Source organism: Panthera uncia, chromosome B4 (assembly GCF_023721935.1).
Source record: "Panthera uncia isolate 11264 chromosome B4, Puncia_PCG_1.0, whole genome shotgun sequence".
NCBI lineage: Eukaryota > Metazoa > Chordata > Mammalia > Carnivora > Felidae > Panthera > Panthera uncia.
In genome coordinates, this window is record NC_064809.1 from 88,350,731 (window position 1) to 88,364,631 (window position 13,901).

At 43.7% G+C, this 13,901-nt stretch overlaps 1 long non-coding RNA gene across 4 annotated transcripts; it reads left to right on the forward strand.

The window, feature by feature from the left end:
- The first annotated feature begins 168 nt into the window (after window positions 1–168).
- LOC125919310 (uncharacterized) lies at window positions 169–13,642 on the forward strand. Of its 4 annotated transcripts, XR_007456720.1 has the most exons (6): window positions 169–430; window positions 1,569–1,717; window positions 1,830–1,934; window positions 7,767–7,991; window positions 8,395–10,325; window positions 13,312–13,642. It is a non-coding gene; the product is annotated as an uncharacterized LOC125919310 (long non-coding RNA). The 4 variants fall into 4 exon arrangements; XR_007456722.1 differs by lacking the exons at window positions 169–430; window positions 1,569–1,717; window positions 1,830–1,934 and adding exons at window positions 5,681–7,156; window positions 7,447–7,551; XR_007456721.1 differs by lacking the exons at window positions 1,569–1,717; window positions 1,830–1,934 and having other exon boundaries at window positions 170–430.
- The last annotated feature ends 259 nt before the right edge of the window (window positions 13,643–13,901 follow it).

Below are 13,901 nucleotides of genomic sequence, written 5' to 3' on the forward strand. Positions count from 1 at the left end.
CGGTGGAGTTGTTTCTACCATTAAGACAATTGGGCATGATATAACGTTATGCATATTTTCCCACATCATTAAGGCTTTTTTTTTTCAAGCATCTTTTTTTAAAGCTTCGTAATCTTCCTACAGGGGACGCTGAATTCCATAACCACTGCCCTATTGTTAGACTGTTTCCATTTCCCCAGTTGTAACAGGCTATGAGATACAGCTTTGTATACAAATCTTTTCTTCCGCCATGTCTGCTGGTTACCTTAGGACCCATTCCCAGAAGGGAAATTACTGAGCAAAAAGCAAATGAGCATTTTTCAAGCTACAGATTCTGGAACTGCTCTCCAGACACACCGCTTCAGTCTCCCAGGGTCTCCACCAACCCAGCCACCTTTGGCTCTGAGGACGTTCTGCAGTGAAATAACCATTTCTTTGAGCTCTCATAAAGGTGAGTATCTTTTTCCATTTGTTTCCTAGTCATTTGCTGACGGAGCCCCCCTAACCCAAGATGGGGGTTCGTGCAGTCTGCGAAGGGGACATGGTAGCCCCCAACTCTCCCTGACTGTGGGGGAATCAATTCCACCGCTCCCCAACCCTGCAAAAAACCCGGGCTGGCTGTCTGTGGTTTATCAGGGAGTTGGGAGTGAAGGGGGTGAGAGGCCGGGAACGTAGCCAAATGCTCCAGCCCAAGCAATGGCAGTCGTAGTGTCTTAGAACCGATATGCTTCTTTGGCTAGGTCTGTGAAGAGGAAGGGGCCTGGGCTGGAGGGCTGCCTGAGGGAGGAGGTAAGATCTGTCCAGGCCCTGGCAGCCACAGGTTCTCCAGGTGGGAGTCCTGGGCCTCCCGCTAGGCATTTCCAGGCCTCCTGAGGAAAGCAGTAAATAAATTTTGAACTTCTTTCCCCTTCATTCTCACAGAAAGTACAGGCAGTTGTATAGGCCACAGTTTCCCCCTTCCTCCGTGTCTTTGCACACATAGCTCCTTCTGTCCGGACTGCCTGTTCCCCTCACCCGATCTCCAAACTCCTACTCATTCTGCCTTAAGACCCATACCACTCTTTCTTCTTCTGTGAGGCTTTCTCTTATCTCTCTTTTGTGTCTCCACACTACACACATAGATCCCTATTAGCATTTTTGACACCTTGTTGTAATTCTGTGTTCATATTTCTGTACCCCTATGCTGTAATGGGGAGCTCTCTGAGGACAGGAGACATTGAGTATACATACCTTTACAAGGAGCCCACAGAGTTTTACACACACCACAGAGAGAGACAGGATGCAGGGCAAGCTGGCCACTCCTGGTGAATTCTGCCAAGCGGCAGGGTTGATGGTGGGGTCCCAAATCCTTCCCCCCACCCCCCACCGTCGAACAAAGAGCTGCCTATGAACAGGGAGGATGGCACCCTTCCCCCGCACCGGCCCCATTCAGAGGTGAAAGCAGCCTGTGTCCATGCCTTGATAGGGTTTTCCCTTCCTTTGAGAGGAGAACATTCTCAAGGCAGATTTTCAAGCTGAAGTCATCCAGAACAAAAGCTGCTTGCCAGCTGTGGCCCAGCAGCCCAGCACCCCCTCCCCTCCCCCTGCAGCCCCAGTGCCATTACCGCCTAATGGGAGAGGGGTGTGAAAACTTCCGGCGAAACATCTGGTCGGGGCCACTGTCAGCTGGCGAGACGGAGACCAGCGAGTTCCCCATCTGATTTCCTGAGACTGCTAGAGTGCCGAAGCCAAAGAGAAAGTGAGGAGGAGGAGGAGGAGCGGCCTGCCCTGGGGTGAGGCTGTCAGGAAGGCCGAGGCCTGTGGCACAGCCACGCTCACTCTCCACTCTTTCTCTCCCCGGTGGCCACCAGTAGACTTCTGCTTGGCCTGTGCTTGTGAACTCAGGCCCGTGAGAATGAGGACTCACTCTCTGCTTAGTATATGGACGATCTGAAGGGCAGACTTCTAGCAACCTGGTGAGCAGAACTGAGTTTGTGTTCGTGCTAACTTAGGTCCCTGTTCTTGTCAGAATTTCCCACCTTCTCTTAACACTGTGTCTCCCACTCCTTCCCCAAGGATCCTCCTGCTCTCCCACTGATATCTGCCTTCCCCGGAGTAGTAGAGCTGGGACACCAAGACTGTATTCCGGATCTTTCTTTTTGTGTCTTTGCATTCTGAAAGGCGGCTGTTCTGACAAAGATTTCTGAGGTACTTTGGAAAGAAATGGTAACACCTCAGTACGTTCGGGGATTTTTTTTTTTTTTTTTAACAGTGACTTCTCTCGAAGGCCCAAAAATACATACATAAGTACATACGTACATACTTACGTACCGATGTACGTGCATACATGCATGTAACAATTTTTTAAAAATCCTCAAAGGAATAAGTGGAAATTTCAGATTCTGTGGTAGGACTTTGGAGGCAGATTTACATTTCAATAATTCCTCAAGTCATTTCCACCTAGACAGGGGAATCCGGGTCTGATTTTCCCTCTTGAGACCCTGGAATACATACCCAGATGAATATGAGTTTGGATTTGTAGAGGGTCCAGGCTGGCTAGTCAACTGTGTGTAAACTCGCTGCCACCCAACAGAGCAGACATTATCTTAATGGCACTGATAGATCAGGAGTGTCACACATCATTAAAATAGCTGATTGATTAGAAGAAAATAATTAGCTTGCCCTGCTTTGCTGGAAAGCCTTTTGACATACCAGGAAGGAGATATGGAAGGGACAGGGGTCACCCATCTTTTGATCATTTGTTTTCCCTCCAAGGTGATGAAAAAGGCCCTGATAACCCGTAGGCAAGGGAAGGAATATAAACAAGTCGTGGTTCTTCTTTGCCATTTACTCCCAGAGAAGCTCTCTACGGACTTTCTGGAGTGTGGTATGTTTATTTCAGTTACATAGATACACTTCTTTAAATCAAACACTCTGTTAGTGCCTCGGAGTTGTAAATCAGTGGTTCTTTTCAAGTGACTTGATAGAATGTGATATTCTGCTTTCCTTTGACAAGATATAAACACAGAAACCTAAATATTATAATCAAGGCCAGCCATTGGCAGGGCTGTGAAGAAGGGCATGTAGATCTCGTGGCTTTTCGGTGCCCTTCTTGCCTTCCATGTATGTGTCTTCCTTGGAGTTCATAGTCACCCTCTTGTCCACTTGGGAGAGAAGTTGGCAAACTTATTTGTTGCTAAGAGTGATAGGGTTTAAGGCATCTTTATGCTCAGAGAAAGAAATCTATTGGATAATTCAGTTTTACACCAGCCGAGTGCATTTTAGCCAAAGGCACAGAGATTCTTAAGCCAAAGGATGTCTCTGGAGATGTGTTTTGCTGATGGTCCTTCTCACTTGTCCTGGAAATCATGTTCGTGACTCAATGGGTCCCCTGAGACTTCCACATCTTCGGGGGGACAGAAGATAGAGTCAGAGCAAATCCAAATCACGTGGGAGCCTTCAGCTAGTTCTGAGAGGTACCGCCTGCCTCACTCCCCATCCTTACTCTCTCTCCATTGCTGCTTCCAAGAACCATAGAGGAAAATAGTTACCATACTTGTGTTAGAAGATAAAATAGTGGAACACCATTGGTCTGGAGAAGAGAATCTGAGTTTGGGAGTCAGTAGGAATTGGACATTCTGCCCCTTCTCAGGGAGTGACCTTGGGCACATTACTTAATGTCCCCACAGCTACAGAATACTGATTTTACAAAGCCTTACAAAGCCAGGGGCACCTGGGTGGCTCAGTCAGTTAAATGTCCAACTTCGGCTCAGGTCATGATCTCACACGACCTCACACGGTCGTGAGTTCATTTGAGCCCCACATCGGACTCTGTGATGACAGCTCAGAGCCTGGAGCCTGCTTCAGATTCTGTGTCTTCCTCTCTCTCTGCCCTTCCCCCTCTCATGCTCTGTCTCTGTTTCTCTCTCTCAAAAATAAATAAACATGAAAAAAATTTAAAAAACAAACAAACAAACCTTCAAAAAAACAAAGCCTTACAAAGCTTGCCTAAGGTAATGTAAGAGAAAATGCTTAGCTACTAAATATTAGTTTTCTTCCCTTTTACAAAATAAGAACTCTGAATTTTGCTTGAATATAATCTACTGACTCAACTGTTAATCGACTTGTAGAGACTTTTTTTTTTAAGATGACCTCATTGACCTCCATTTTGAGCTTAAAAATAATATGCGTTCTTTGTAGAAATTTGGGGATCTAAAAGAAAAGAGAAGAGAAAAGAAAAAAAAAACAAAAAAAAGATAAAAGAAAAATCCCCTATAACTTTTCCTCAGGCAGAATCACTCATTTTTCTATTTTTTTTTAATTCCAGTACTTTTGCAATGCATATGGGTCCCCCCGCCCCCCCTTTTTTAAACAATGTTTGCCATCATACCACACACACACATTCTGTTCAGTGGTTCTCATTCTCCTCCATCATGAGCACTTCCCTGTTCTCAGACACGCATAGTGTGTGTGTGTGTGTGTGTGTGTGTGTGTGTGTGTTATAGTTTCTGCCATCACTAATGGGAGTAAGACAACACTTGTTCTCCTGGGACACATATCAGTTACTGAAGTGACTGCTCTCAGGGCAGACGTAGTAGGCACTTTTTGATTGCTATTTATAATACCTTCATTTCCAAGGCTGGCTATTGGCAAGATCTTGTGTTCTTCTTTGGATTTTTGTCTTTGGAATGACCAGATGGGAGTAAGGATGTAGGATGTAGGATGGCGGTGAATTTCAGTCTACGTCTTCCTTCCACTGGCCAGAAGTCCCCTCTGCATTTAATGAAAAAAGGTCATGCCTCAAAAGTGTTCTCAGGAAAGGTCCTTAAATCCACAGCTGGCCCCAGGGCAGCACAGAATTGCTTCAAAATTGCTTTTAGAGAATAAATGTATGCATGAGGCAAGGGGCCTTCCATTCATGCAGAAATAAGGATTTCAGGGTGCTTATTGTTATTCTCAGCATGATTTTGTGGGTAACTTTTAACTTTCTCTTTTATGTCATTTAACATCTCGGTGCCTCAGTTTCCTTACCTGTAATATGGAGATAATAGCAGCACTTATCTAGTGGAGAAGTAAATGAATGAATACATGTGAAATGCTTTCCACATTGCCTGGCAAAGAGCAAGTGCTCAATAAACCATGGCTATCATCATCATCATTATCATTGTCATTATTATGGGCCTTTCTATATTTTCCCTACTTTCTGCTGTAAGTTCAACTACCCATCCACACAACATTTTTAAAAAGGCATAACATACAGCCATGGGAATATTGCATCTTAGGCCAACAAAGTGAAACAGAATTGGGAGCATTTGTTGGGTACCAGGAGAGGAGGTTGTGGATATAGACACAGAAGGACAGGAAAGAACCCAAGGGAGGGAGAAAGAAAACTGAGAAAGGAAGGGACAAGTAATGGGTTGGCCCAAATTCAGGGAGGGGGACGGGCCAGTCATGTGTTTTTAAAAATTACTCCATTGGACTTGGGCCCACTACTCTAGCACCTTGAGAAGGGAGCTCACGGAACTTTATGCTGCTCCCCATCCTCTCCCCAGCCTGGAAAGGTGCAGGGGGCGGGCAGGGGAAAGTGAGAAAGGGGTACGAGTAGGAGTTGGAAGATGAGAAAATTGCAACTTGGAAAGGTAAATCAGCTTCTGAAAGGCTCTCCGCTAACTTCTGGCAACACTGGGTCTGGAACTCAGCTTTCAGGATATCCAACCTAGACCTCAATACCTCTTTATTCCCACCTGCTATTGTCTCTCTGTACCTGGAGACCAAAACAGCAAAACTGACCCAAGAATTCAGAATCTGCATTTTGGCCATTATGGTCGCCATACATTGAGTGTGGAATAAGGATGGCCTATTGAAGGCTCTATCAGTGGTCTGTGCAGGATTGGAAAACATCCATGTGCCACGGCCTGCCCTCCACTGCGCCTCTTCCCCAACTACCAAGCCTTCTTGTGGTGTTTTCTAGACCTGCATGTTCTTGCAGGGAACAGCCAGGGCAGATGCCAAGCCAATTACTTTATCAATTAATGGCTCATTGTATCCACTGTACAAGATGTAAGGGAAAGAATCTATTGGATATTTTAGTTTTATACAAGCTAGTGAGTGCGTGTTATCAAAGTGACTTGATTGAACAAGACTCAGGAATTTTCTCCACTTCTGGGCTAATGGCTTAGTTTCTGGAATTCTAAGTTTTTGCATGTAGGTTGGCCATAGACTCTATGAAAACACTGTTTTTACCATTTTCTTTTCTTTTCTTTTCTTTTCAGCGTTGATAGTGTATTTTGGTGCTACAATTTTGCAAACAATGGTCAGACTTAAGTATATTTTTTCATATGCAGGAATATCTGTGATTTTTCTGTCACTCATTTTGATGGATTATTGGATCAAATAGAAATGTGTGCCCCGTGAAAGAAACTTTTGTTTGTTTGTGTTTGTGTTTCTAAAAGGTTGGCAGTAAACTTTGAAAGTAAACCTGTTGCTGCCTTACCATGTCTTTCTAGGTACCCCATTGAGACTGGGCCAGCACTGCTTTGCTCAAATAATTTAATTTTGATCAAAGGCAATTTATTTTTATTATTGTTTTAAATATGAAATTTACTGTCAAATTGGTTTCCATACAACACCCATGCTTATCCCTCCCTCCCACCCCCCATCAACCCTGTTTGTTCTCAGAAAGGCAATTTAATACAAGGAACAGGGAAAAAAGTAGAATTGGCCTCCATTATTTAAGATTATTTAGTGATATTTTCTATTTAAGAAGGTGTGGGTTGCATGTCTCTGCTATCTGGCAGCCACTGAAAAAGCCACAGCAGGAAACAAAAGATTGAAACCCAAGGAAGATCGTTCGGTAGGATGCAGTCTTACAACATTAGGCTGGGATAGACTCTGAGACACAATTCCTTAAAAGACGCCCTGTGTTTCAAAGAGGAGGGTTGGTGTAAAATACAGGGTGCTCTAACTTATGTTTCTAGAAGTGATATTTTATTCCCATCCCAAAACTTTACAACACCTGGGAAAATAAGTAGGAATGTCATTGTGGTAATGAACCTTAAGCGGATGATGACAATTTTGAGATACGTGCCCAAATAGGATAGCCCTCATTTTCCTCATTCCTCTTAAGGTGGTGGTCTGGACGTGTTCATGTCTAAAACTTGTAGCAGAAGGCCTGTTGGAGTCTCCGCCTCTGAAGGAGGTGAGGGCTCCCTTTGTTCCCTTTCTGGAGTTACTCCGGAGCTATACAGATTAAGACCAGCAGATGGCATGCGGCGTCAGGATCCTGGACACTTGGAACCTGGGAAAGCCATCTTTTCTCTCCCATAAAATTCTGAACTTTAGTTAGGAAGAGAAGTGTGCTTATTTCAGCTATTAGCTATTGTGCTTGATAATTTGGCTGTCTTTCTAGGATGTCTAGGTTACCTGTGGTGGAAACAAAACTAAATATAACCCGGACACCATTTTGCTTGCGTCTTAAACTGGAAACAGGCTTGTGCAGAACACTCTTGGGAGCCTCACCGGGTGGCGTGGAATGGAATAGCAGGACAGGCAGAGGACAGATTCCTGGAAGAAGAGAATGAGAACTCCATCCCTGTGTGTTGTGAGAGAAGAAGCAAATGATCAATACAACCCACTCCATCCCCCTTCCCCCAGCCCACAGCGAAGATGCCTGGAATTAGAGCAGAGTTTCCTAATATGCCTGCATCAGGAATATAGCTGGAGATAGCCGAAAGTATCACTTCAGGGTTTGAAAATAGATCATTTCCACACTTACCAAGCAAGATTTAACTTCATCTCCTTGTTTTCAGTTTAGCACCTTGGCCTGGTCCTCCTCTCGGCCTGGCATCCCTGAGCATGGGACTTCAGCAGAGAACAAATGTCTAGCCTTCTAAGAAGAGAGAGAAGAGGACCAGAAGGGTGGAAATATAAATGCCTGGCTGCACAGAGGTGGATGAGGGAACCCAGAGATCTACCTTCTATAGACCTTCAACCAAACTGTGTTTTAGCCTCATGCTTCATCTTCACTCTCTGCGGTACGTAGTGGCTCTGAAGCCTGAATCTTTCTGGGGGTCTTGTGAAAAAATTGTTCATGAAAAAAAAAACCAAAAATTCTCAGCGTGCCTGGATGGCTCAGTCAGTTGGTTAAGCGTCTGACTCTTGATCTCTGCTCAGGTCATGATCTCATGGTTCGTGAGTTTGAGCCCCAAGCCCTGAGTCAGGCTCTATGCCAACAGCACAGGAGCCCGCTTGGGTTTCTCTCTTCCGCTCACTCTCTGCCCCTCCCACACTTGTGCGCGCGCGCTCTCTCTCTCTCTCTCTCTCTTAAAATAAGTAAATAAACTTCAACAAGAAATTTTCCGTTAACAGATACCTGCCATTCTGTCATACCCCTGCTCTACATTTTCCTAGTTTCTTACACCAGTCTTACTTTCCCAGGTAAGAACTTCCCAGCATCCCTTGTAGCCAAAGAGCAGGCATGTGCCCTAAGATCCACCAATCAAACACCCACGTGAAACTCTGACCCGGAAGTCAGCAACATGAGGAAACAGATTGGATTCTGAGCACGGTGCCTTCATTTTGCAGGTGAAGGTGGTGGTGGCAGCAATATCCCTTCAGTATGAGGTTCTGAGCTGCATTCCTCGGGGTTTAGCCTTGAGCTTCTTCTTCTTCAGATCTCCCGATGCATCTTAATAAATAACTTTTAATGAATTTTGCTTAAAGCAGCATGGATTTTATAGTTTGCAATTAAAAGAAAGAAAGAAAGAGAGAGAAAGAAGTAAAGAAAGAGAAAGAAAGAAAGAAAGAGAAAGAAAGAGAAAGAAAGAAAGCAGGCAGGCAGGCAAAAGAAAAGAAACACTAATAAACACATTTGGTCAGTGAAAGTAGGGTAAATCTAAAAACGTGGAACTGGGTTTGGGGATGGGAGCCACAGTTGGGTAGAGGTGAGGTATCTTTTGTCATGCACCAAGTGCTAGGGTTAGCCATTACTGCTTTCCTAAAGGAGGTGCCCTCTGACTGTGGCCACAACCTAAGGTGGAGAAAATCCCCAAGATCTGGAGCTTTGAAAGGCTGACAAAGACAACCACTTCTTTATCCCCCCCAAAAGCACTTAGAAACAATGACATCAAGCTAGTAGCCTCAGCTGGAAATGCTGTGTGACTTTATCTCATCAATTAAGAGTTCTCTGTAAGAGGGGCACCTGGATGGCTCAGTCAGTTGAGTGTCTCTTGATTTTTGACTCAGGTTGTGATCCTGGGGTTGTGGCATCATGAGTTGGGCTCCATGTGGAGTATGGAGACTGCTTAGGATTCTCTCTCTCTCTCTCTCTCTCTCTCTCCTTCTGCCCTTCCCCCACTCGCACTCTTTCTCTGTCTCTCTAAAATAAAAATTAAAAAAAGAAAAGTTCTCAGAAAAAAACCTTGTTCAGACCCATTGGAAAATTTCAGGTTCAGGGGTGTCTCACCATGAAAAGTTATGATTTCAAATTGTCTCAAAGAAGCAGGCATCGAAGAAGGAGTAGGAAGAGACAGATCACTAATGTCACATGTAAAGAGAGGGAATCTTCCTACTTAAACACAGTCCACACAGGATCTCTGGCTGTGTCTGTATGCACATGCAGTTGACAGGAAGTGGAAGAGAGGGCAACTAAGATTTTTAGGAAACCCATTGTCAAAGACACCTCAAGCCTGGCTGCCAACCGCCTGTGATTTTATCCTTAAAACTAATCCTAGGCCACTAGTTCTGCACCAGCATGAAGAAGTGTATGGAAGGTGTGTATTTTCCAAGAAAGCTATGTTCTTTATTACTCACCAAGCATGAATTAACATGGGATAATTAGCAGGGAGTTCATCCCAGAGGGCAGCTTCTAGAATCACCAACCAAGTAAATACCTGAGCTGGAAGTCATCGCTATTCTTATTCAACAGGACTGATTATTTCCTTATTGCTTAATGACTGCCGAGGTCTCCCATTCTTCTATTTTTTAAACTGGAAATTTTACAAATCTTTGGTTGTCCTGTTTTTTTTCTCCACTATTTTTTAATGGGTGTGTTGAGAGACAATTTGTCTTGGAACTTTGGGCTTTCAATAGATAATAGTTTGAAAAATTAGTGTTACTAGAAGTCCTTACTATTTAAATAGAAGATTCTTCAGAGGAAGAAAGACTATAATGAGAAGGAATATGTTCTGGACTCAAAATAGTAGTCAGATATCTTAGCAAGGACTGAGATCTTGAACAGTCTCCAGATACCAGTAAGAATCATTGTATTACCCTCTTTCTCATCTGTTGGATTTTTTTTTTTTTCCTTATTTTTACATGTGGTGAATGAACTGGGAGAGGAGAGGAGAAGTGGTCTAGAAAGGATTAAGGTGAGTGTGTAGATAGGATGTCCTTATAATGACTTCTTACTTGATCTCTATCCAAACGGTCCCACCCTTCTTCTCAACCCAAAGCTTATAGTATGGTACCAATGAAAAAAGCTCAAACCCCTTTGCAGGTATGTAGAAGCAGTTTGGAATAGACTGTGGGTGGGTGGGGTTGTGGAGTGGGAGGAGCTTGTGGCTTTTCCAAATCAGCCCTGATTTAGAGCTTATAATTCTACCATCATTTCCTATCCACAAGTGCTATCTCATCTTTTTGGTTCCCTTTATTTCTACCCCACCTCATGAGATAGATTAGATAGGTAGGTAGATAGATGATAGATAGATAGATAAATAACAGAGGAAACAAAGCCAAGACCCTTGTGGGTGTAGCAGAAGGTTGAAGGAGGTCTTTGTGTCACGGTAAGGACAATAACTTAAAGACCTCCCCATTCTCAAGGTTAGGAAGACTCTTGGCCACTTCTACTAACAGAGATTCTAACAGCACCACAACCCCTGGCACCACGCCCACTGTTTCTTGGGTCCCTTCCCTCTTCTTTTCCTGCTTGCCTCTCAGGTGTCATAATCTCCACCAAGCCCTACTAGTTGTGCCCAGATTTGAATGCAGAACAATTTGGTTTTCACTCTAGCCTTCCGTCTTCTTCCAGACTCTGGATCTGATTTGTCTTTTATACTCAATTACCCATGAAGGTATTATAATAGAGACTGTCTCTCCCCAAGAAGAATTCTGACGTAGCTGTTAATTATCCTTTAATCCTTTTACCCACAACTGATAAAACTAGTTGCTTTGGGGTTTTCTGTTTGTTTTGGTTTGTGTTTGGCTTTTGCTTACTAGAATGGCTATCCTTTTGGCGAAAAGCGCTCATATAACAAGTTTCAGAAAACTCAGAAAGGCGCAAAGAAGTGAAAAATCTGTAACATCCCAAACTCGGTATCTCTTAAGGAAAGTCCCCATTTCTCCCATGTCTCATTCACGTACTTCAATCTCCCTCTCCAAACAAAGGATCAGTGGCTTGAGTTTTCAGGGCCGTCCCACTCAATTTTAGAGAAATATAGATCCTATTTGAGATCCAAGGAGGCATTTGTCAGCATTAAGTGCCTCCCTCATCTCCATCCATGCCCACAATATTTGGCAAAACCCCAAACAATATAGTCTGTGGTTTGGGATTGTAGCTGGTTCCTTGTTTCATTCATGTTGGAGACATTTTTCCCTCCTATTTTTGTTCCTTTTATTGTTTTCATTGGATTTTTAGGAAGAGGAAGGGCATAAATGTTTTTACTCACTTGCCTTTAACAAGAAGATCTACCTTTTAAAATAATTACATGTCTGCTTTTGATTTTTTACTTCAAGGAAGAGTTAAGGGAAGGATGTATGTGAAATGTAATGAATTTCCAGTTTTTTAGGTGCCTGATAAAGAGGAGCTTTCCTCAACGGGGGTCAGTTCTGTTCTGATGACGGCCTTCCCATGGCACTGGTACCATGGTTAGAATTTTCCCAGGGAGAGATGGCCTTGCTCCCTGGGAGCTGTCACCATAGATGGCCCTCGCTGAGAGTAGACCACAAATTACACCAGCTGCAGACACTTACAAAGCACATGAAGGGAGGGCAGAGGCTGGTGCCCAAAGATGGAGAGGAGTCACAACTCAGCTGTAGAACAGCAGGAGCCGGCGGAGAAAGACAATCTGAGAAAGACCTGCCTCCTCCTGTTCCCTGAGGATCAATCCCCCCATTATCCAGTCACCATCTTGGGAAGAATAAAGGGAGGAGGGAAGGTCCTTAGAAGGTGGAGAATCGGCTCTGATAGGGAATTTCACCATGGACAAGAGCAAATTCAGCCCCCCTCCCCTTTTATTCACCCTGGAAGAGACTGTTCCTTAGCAAGTTTATTCCTGCCATCTGTAGGAACGAGAGCTTCAGAGCAAGATTAAATCAGTTATAGAAAACAAATAAGCTACTGTTTTTGTACAGCTGATTCGTAAGGTGTAAATCCTGACCCCGAAACATCTGTGATTTTAGCTTCATCTTTCTGCAAGAGGCAGTCTGCTAGAAGGAAAACTGCACAGGGCTGGAGCTGACCTCCATTTACTCCTACCTCTGCTACTAACTAGCTGTGTGATCTTGATTAAACACGTAATTTTCTAGTTCTCAATTTCATCAACTCTAAGAGGTGGGGGTTGGACCAGATCAGTGATATTCAAATGTTTTTATTTCGTTTTTTAGCTGTGCCATTCCATTAAACAAAATCTTACTTAGATGGACAATATATAAAACAGAGTTGAGTTTCCTCTGGAGTTTCCTCTGGCAGAATGGGGAGGAGGCATCTGGGACCCCATGCATGAGGGAGTTCCTTGGGCATCCCCAGAAGTCTCTAAAGTCATTAAAGACTACAATCTCTGTGTTTTTTTTTTTTTTTTTTTATTCTAATCCTCAATGATTCACTCTCTGCCCAAGGCCTGGAGTGGCTGGCAGGAGCATGAAATAATCTGTTCTGTCATCCCTGGGTATCTGAGGAAATTGGTGCTAATTTGTCCTTTTGGGGACAAATCAATTATCTTCGTGTTAAAACCAAAAAATTCCCAGAACTCTATGGTGGCTGGGGATTCTGTTGTTTACAACTAAGAAAAAGAGAGAGAGAGAGAGAGAGAGAGACAGACAGAGAGACAGAGAGTGTGAGCAGGTACGTTCGAGGTAACAACCCAGGAACCATGAGCTAAATATGAGCTAGAAATTGTGTTACCACTGTGTGGCCAACATGGCGGAGTCATGTCCAGTGAGCTCTGACAACGCCCCAAGAAGCGGGTATGATCCTCGTTTCATAGACAAAAATACTGTAGCACGTTAACTAACTTGCTCAAATATCATACAAAGAATCGCATTTTCTTTAAAACAACAAAAACCAAAAAGCATTTACCATCATACGTAAGGTGTTCACATATACAGTTAACCAAAACCATGGAACTTCTCATCCCACAGAACCTACCATTCAGTGACTCCCAGAGCTTTTTGCACATGAAATGGATAAGGAAAATGTCTGAGACAAACAATCTGAATTTTAAATGCAGATCAAAGTCCTTGCAGCAGCGAAGAAAGCCTGTGGGTATTTCATGGAGGTTTACCAAGAAAGCAGGCATCTTTGCCTCCACTTCATGAACTTATATTTTAAGAAGCTCAGCCATTCCAGTCCATGCAGAAAAAGACTCTCAAAGGGATATTTACAATGTGGATCTTATATTAAACATTTGGTTTTATATGCTTAAATATTTATAAAAGCATATGTGGAATAAATTTTAGTCCACAAACTGAAGTGTGCAAAACATATCAATTTCTTTATTTCTTTAAATCAACTTTGTTTTCTGACTCTCAGCCTCCATCCTTCCTCTAAAGTGGCAAGAGCATCCACCTCGTCCTTGTTAGGGCGCCCTCTCCTACCCAAAGTCACACCAGAAGGTTTACTCGGGAAATGACGATTGAGGAAGGGATGTCCTATCTGTCAAGGCACCGCTGACATCTGCACCATGAGGCCCGCCGTGGTACCCTGGATTTTGGTGGCGCCATTGGGGGTT